General features: G+C 39.2%; 1 long non-coding RNA gene across 1 annotated transcript; it reads left to right on the top strand.

Annotated features, from left to right (window-relative positions):
• The first annotated feature begins 2,162 nt into the window (after positions 1–2,162).
• Positions 2,163–5,611, top strand: LOC130684933 (uncharacterized). The gene is made up of 3 exons (XR_008999312.1): positions 2,163–2,469; positions 4,482–4,551; positions 5,596–5,611. It is a non-coding gene; the product is annotated as an uncharacterized LOC130684933 (long non-coding RNA).
• The last annotated feature ends 202 nt before the right edge of the window (positions 5,612–5,813 follow it).

Here is a 5,813-nt window from a genome sequence, read left to right as displayed (position 1 = left end):
ATTATTCAAGATTATTTGTCTTTCCATATAAACTTTTTTATTTCTAGTATTATCATTTGAGTGTTTTTGTGATTTTTCATCTCTGCATATATTTTGCCCATCTTTTCTTACACATTGCCTACTTTTTCCATTAAAGCCCTTAACATATTAATAATGGTTATTTTAAATTCCCTATATGATATTCCCCAAATCTGTGTTACATCTGACTCTTGTTCAAATGCATGCTTTATTTCCTCAGGCTGTGCTTTTTCCTGCCTTTTGATATACCTTGTAACTTTTGTTATTCAAAGTTGAACATGATGTGACAGATACTAGGAACTGAGGTAAATAGGCCATTGGTTCGAGACTTTATGTTAATTGGCCCAGACTGGTCTGTAGTTAATAATTTCTGTAGCTATAAGTGCCAGACAGTTCAAATCCTTCCAGTGTCCTTATTTTTGTCTCCACAATTTTCTTTGGCATTCCCTAAGAACTCCTCCTTAGAAAGAGTCTGTTTTACTGGTTTTTCAGCTGTAAACCATGGTTATTCTACAGAGCTCTACTGATGTGATGTGGTGTGAGAGAAGGAAAGTGATCTATTATTTTATGATTATATCTCACTTTCTTCATTGACCTGTTTCCCTGGGCTGTGTCCTGCACAAGTATGTTTTAGCTTTTGCCCCCTTAAGTGAGACAGGAAGGACAGCAGGGCTAGAATCTTACAACTGCCTTTGACCTAGATAGGCTAAGGGTTTGGTAAAGACCTTTCCCTAGAGAGTAGTCCTGTTACTGGGGAATTATCTAGGTATATTTCACAATGGTTATTCTACAGCCCTCCTGCCCTGCAAGAGCTAAAATGGGAATGTTTCTTGGCCCTTGAATATAAGAACCTGTGGAGTCCTGGATATAAAACCTGTGAATGTGTGGAGTGTAAGGTTGAAGGCACTGGGGGGAGGAGTGAGCATGCCAAACACTGATGACATGCTAAAGTCCCCGGCTGCTGCCCCCTCCCAACCTGAAAAATGTGCCTTAGGCTAGCCAACCCTCACACTGCTGTAAACCTAAGCTCTGCCTCCCCCTACCTTCTTTAAAAACTCACTGCCTGCCCTGCTGAATGCGACTTCCCCAGCCTCCATTTCCATAGACTAGGGAATCTCACCTGGGAGCATTCAAATAAACTGCCTGGCCCTTTGTTGCCTCTCTTCGCCTGCTTATTTCGGCTAAAATTTATCTTACATGGAGGACCCCTAAGACAATAGCCTCCATGAATTTCATACTTTCTTGCTAGTCCATAGTCAATCTCCAGCAATATGTCAAAATTACCATTTAAATGTTCCTACTAGTTAATGGCTCCAGTGGTTTCTGATTTGGGTTCACAGATGGTGACTGTGACTCTCTGTGTTTGTCTGCCTTTCCATATTTCAGAGTGGTGGTTTGCCTCATGACTTCCATTTTCTGGTTTATCCAAGTCAGTGATTTTCAATTTGTTTGGTTTTTGTTGTATGAATGGCAGTGAAAACTTCTAAGCTGTTTACTGAGTTGAGACAGGTAGTCTAGATAAAACTTTGTCCTTTCGCACTACCTCATTTATTATGCTATTACTTTGTAAGAATAAATTTGAAAGAAAATACAGGTGCCTAATGGAGTAACGGGTGATGTGACAAAGTCATATGAAAAACAACTGATCATTTCTTTCTTTCTTTCAGTTTTTATGCATGTTATGGGGACTACACATTACAGTTTTAATTCTTCTAGTGGCTATCTGTGTGAATTTCAGCAGGTTGCATAATATAACCTGGCCTAGCTCCCTGGTTTACAAAATGAGTCCCATTGGATTAGATAACTCTAAGATGCATCCTAGCTATAATTCTCTAGATTAGTATATAAAAGAATCCTCACTTTCAAAGTTGATTTATTTCCTTATTCAGTCACTAATTTAACAAGTATTCATTGATTTTCACTCTGGGCCCACATGAACATAATAGTAAAGGAGAGTGTTTCCTTAGAAGGAAAGGGCAACCTCCCAGATTCTATTTCAGCCAATTGGGACCCGGATCCTACCTCAGCCAATCAGGACCTGGATCCTATTTCACCCATTCAGAGCTTGGTCTCCTCTCCAGTCAGCAAAGAGCTCACCCACCACCCTTAGACCCTGCCAATTGACAGAGCCATGACCTATCACCCCACCAACTACCCCTAGATACAGCCAATCAGCCAGAGCCACGACCATCACCACACCAACTGCCCTAGAACCCCATAAAACCGTTGTGGTATTGAAACGCGCTCTCTTTCTCTGGCATCTTGCCACTGCATTGGTGTAGATGAGAGATTGAGCTCGAGCTACCTTGAATAAAGGCTCTTTGCTTTTGCATCGGTGTTGGCTCCTTGGTGGTCTTCTGGGATTCGTGACTTTGGGCACAACATTTGGGGGCTCGTCTGGGATCCCAGAGACCCCCAGGACTCCCGACCCAGAGGGCCCTGTGCCAGCTGGTGAGTGCACTCAGTTATTTGTCTGTCCTTGTCTGCCTGTGTCTCACTCTGTCTTTATCTGTGTCTCACTGTTTTTGTTCGCGAACAAGCCTGAAGCCTGTATAAGCCTGTAGGAGCTCCAATCTGTACCAGGGTCGGCATTGACTTAGGCGGACGCACTGGCAAGTCGTCGACCGGGGGTCTTGGGAGACGTCCCTTGCCCCCATCTGGAGGACGAGGTCTTCATCTGTGAGGAAAGTCGGCTGCTGCTGCAGTCCGACAGGCCCTCAACTTACTTTCAGTTTTGCCTCCGCAGTGGTGGCAGATTCTTTTCTGTAGGCACCTGTTTGTTGTTTGTCATGTTTGTCTTAGTCTTAGTGACAGAAGAAATGGGACAGACGCAGACGACCCCCTTCTCTCTCATGACAGACCATGTTTCTCAGACGTTAGGGAGAGAGCTCACAATTTGAGCATGGACGTCAGGGAAAATTTCGTGTTTTCTGCACCTCCGAGTGGCCATCCTTTAAAGTTGGCTGGCTGCCGGAGGGAACATTTAATCCAACCACTCTTTTACAACCTCAGTGTGGAAGTCCAGAAGGGTTGGTGGCAGACTTTTTGTTCTAGTGAATAGCCAGTTTTCAATGTCGGATGGCTGCCAGAGGGAACCTTATCATTATGTCTCAGTCTGTATGTTTGTGTGTCTAAGTGTGTAAATGAAAATATCTTTCTACCTCCGGATGGTATTAATGAAATTGATTTAAAGACAAGTGCTTGTGAAAATTGGGCATCCTAAAACTTCCAGTAAATCTGATTTAAAAAATGTTAAGCATTAATGCTAATTTGGGTTTGCCTGAGGCAGGCATGTCCTTGTAGTTATCAGCTGCCTAAGTTTACCTAAGGTCATTTAAGTCGATGTTATCTGCTAAATCTTTTAAGAATAAAATGCTTAAAGGCTTGGCTTTGTCTAATATTCAGTAAAGGTCTTGTAAGTAATCTAGCATAGTTGTTACGAATGAGTGAACTAAATGAGTGTGGCAAGTGAACACCTTTTTAATTGTGTGTTACAGTGTGTATACCTACCTGCAGCCTGAGAATCTTTGTAGTAACCTAAAATCTTAAAGTTTTGCTAAATTGATATACTTTGTTTAGTGAGAGATTGTGCTGTAAAGCTCATAGTTACAGAAATTATAAAATGTTTATAAATTTGTCAATCTAAAGAATGCTAGTGTAACAGTTTACAATAGCCTGCTTCTCAGTGTTCACTAGAAATTAAGGTACCTAATGGTTTAAGTTCTAATTAAAACTACTTAAAGTAATAAGGAAAACATTTCTGCATGCTAAAGAACGTGTCTTTTGATAAAAGAAAGTAATTTTATTGTAAAGTACAGCTGTTTATTTAGAAAGAGTAATCTAAATATAAGAAGAAGGTTGTAGAAAGCTTTGGAAGAATTTAATATGGTCATGCTATATAAAATTAAAGCAAATGAATCTTGGTATCAAGTACACAGCAAAATTAGAATTTTGTTTTCAGTTAAAAAGACCAAGTTTTCTTAAACTGTTAGTCTGCTCTTCATGTGGAAAGATTGCAAAAGGCTTTCTAATTGTTTTATCAAAGAAGTTTCTCATGCTTAAAATCTCAATGAGTTGTCTGAATATTTAAGAAAATGACATCTTAATATTTAAAAGACTAAAAGCTAAAGTTTGCTAACAACTGTGTAACCTTCTTTATTTGCCTTTGAGGTATTTTGTTGTCATTCTGGTTAAATGGATAAGTATTGCTTCATGGCAACCTATAATCCTATTTAAGCAAGTGCCAAAAAAAAATCAAATTCAAAAAGATACTTTTACCTCTAGTTAATTCTGATATTTTCCAGAGGGCCCCTTGAACATGTCAGGGGAATTTTTTTTTTCTCATTGGAGAAAGTGTTTGACTAATTTGGCTTATTAATCTGATATATATATATATCTACCAGGAAAGCACTGTCAAAGAGAATAATGCTAAACTTTGTTACTGAATGTTTTTTTTGTTACAGAAATATCCGAATTTCCTTAAGTCAACTGCCTTACAGGAAGCTCTCATCAGATCTTTAACCATTGTCATTTGTAAGTCTTTTGTCATTTATAGCCACTGTTTTATTACTCCTAAGCTAGTAAAAAACTAGATTTCAGCAGAACAGGTATTGCTTACATAGGTTTAAGTAAACTAAGAAAGATGATTTTGTAGCTTTTTGTTTCAAATGTTGCTCATAAAGTGTTTAAAGCTTTTTTTCTCTTAAGCTGACAACAGTTTCATGAATGACAATACCTTTATAAGCAGAATTGAAACATTTATCTTTCTCTCTACCTGACCCCTCAAGAATTTAAAAGCTTTCAGTATTTTTATGTTTCATGGCAGTATGTTTATTTGCATAAGTTCAATAAGAACCTGCATTCCTTGTAAGAGGACCAATTAAAAACACTGGTTATACTACCAAGGCTTTGACTGGAATGTCATACCTGAGAGACACGTGCATAAACTCAGATATGGACAGCTTTAAGGAACTAAGGTTGACTTTATAAAGCTAACAAAGCCCCTTAGAAGAACTGGGCTGGTACCTTGCTTACAGAGTTCCCAGCAGCCTTACCAGGTGAGTAAGGAAGATCACTTCCTGGCAGGTGCAGGAACCTCAAGAAGAGAGGAATTCACCCAAATCTACAGCTACTGCAGGCAAAACCTGATGGCAAGTCTGGCTTGGCTGTCTGGCCTCAAGAGGCCTTTAAAAGTTCAATCTGAAATTCCTTACAAAAAGTTCCAGCAAGGCATGTTTAAAAGAGCCTATGTAATCAATTGCTCTTCTTGCTGCACTTATGCAAATAATCAAGCCAACTCTTAATTGTTTTCTTAATCTAGCTAATTCTAATAAAAATAAGGGTGATTTTAGAGAAAAGTGTTGTTTCAATAATGCTGTCTTATCTATACTAAATTCTAATATCCAGAATTCTAGTTTCCACATAATACCTGACTATGATCCTCAATTAGAGTCTTCATATTTCTAGTTCTCATATTCAACCATGCACTCTTAATCTCATCAAGTTTGTCCTTCCATAATGAAAATCCAACTCCGGATATTGCTACAGATAAAACACAATTTGTTTTATCTTGCCTAGAAGCCACAAAACTGCAAATAGTAATAGAAATGAAACCCAGAATAGAAGCACCAGTCTTCCGAAGCCCTCTCAACTGACCAGTGATAGAGACCTAGCTGCACCCTTTACTGTGCCCCCTTCACAGCACGAAGCAGCCAGAGTGGTCATCGCCCCTTTTCCCTAGCAGCAGCTAGAGTTTTTATCTGTAGAAGGGAGAATGAGACAGGGACCATAGGCTT

This window comes from Manis pentadactyla, chromosome 9, assembly GCF_030020395.1.
Source record: "Manis pentadactyla isolate mManPen7 chromosome 9, mManPen7.hap1, whole genome shotgun sequence".
In the NCBI taxonomy this organism is placed as follows: domain Eukaryota; kingdom Metazoa; phylum Chordata; class Mammalia; order Pholidota; family Manidae; genus Manis; species Manis pentadactyla.
Note: the sequence above shows the minus strand (reverse complement) of the source record. Positions and strands in the feature narration are given on the sequence as shown.